Source organism: Mandrillus leucophaeus, unplaced genomic scaffold (assembly GCF_000951045.1).
Source record: "Mandrillus leucophaeus isolate KB7577 unplaced genomic scaffold, Mleu.le_1.0 Scaffold9, whole genome shotgun sequence".
NCBI lineage: Eukaryota > Metazoa > Chordata > Mammalia > Primates > Cercopithecidae > Mandrillus > Mandrillus leucophaeus.
In genome coordinates this window covers 8,822,009-8,822,859 of record NW_012109807.1, presented here as the reverse complement: position 1 = coordinate 8,822,859, position 851 = coordinate 8,822,009, and positions in this window count along the sequence as shown.

The following is an 851-nucleotide window of genomic DNA, read 5'->3' as shown; positions in this document are numbered from 1 at the left end:
CCTGGCGACAGAGCAAGACTCTGTCTCAAACAAACAAACAAAAAACCCAAAACCAAAAACAAAACCAAACCAGCACAGCTCAGCAGAAAAGCTATGTTCTGAGATGACACCCCACCCATCCTTCTTACTTGGTGCCACCCTGTAAGTCTGTCTGTTCACAAGGTGTGGGACAGGAATGTCTGGTTCCCGCCATTTCCCAAGCACCAGCACAGACCTGGCCCATGGGAGGCATCTGTGCATTTCTGCTGAATGAATGAGTGATTGAAGAGGCCCTGGGGCTGGCCCAACAAGCGTTCTCTGGTAGGAGGAACTGCCTGTCTCCAGTCAAGATGGACCATGCCACACACAGAGACGTCTCCCATTGGATCAGGCCCAGGCTCAGACAAACTGCAACACAGATGAAAGGCTAATAAAGTGTCTAATGATCAAAGGAAACAGCAGTTTACAAAAAACAAATACCAAGATTCAAATGCAATAGTGAAAGAAATTCAAATCAACATGACTATGACATATGGTCAATAAATAGTTAAAACATCAAAATTTTACAATAACGAGGCTGGGTGTGGTGGCTCATGCCTGTAATCCCAGCACTTTGGGAGGCTGAAGAGGTGGGTCACCTGAGGTCAGGAGTTCAAGACCAGCCTGGCCAACACGGTAAAACCTCATCTCTACTAAAAACACAAAAAAAATTAGCCAGGCATGGTGGTACACGCCCGTAATCCCAGCTCCTCAGGAGGCTGGGGCAGGAGAATCACTTGAACCCAGGAGGTGGAGGTTGCAGTGAGCCGAGATCGCGCCACTGCACTCCAGCCTGGGTGACAGAGTGAAACTCTGTCTCAAAATTAATTAAT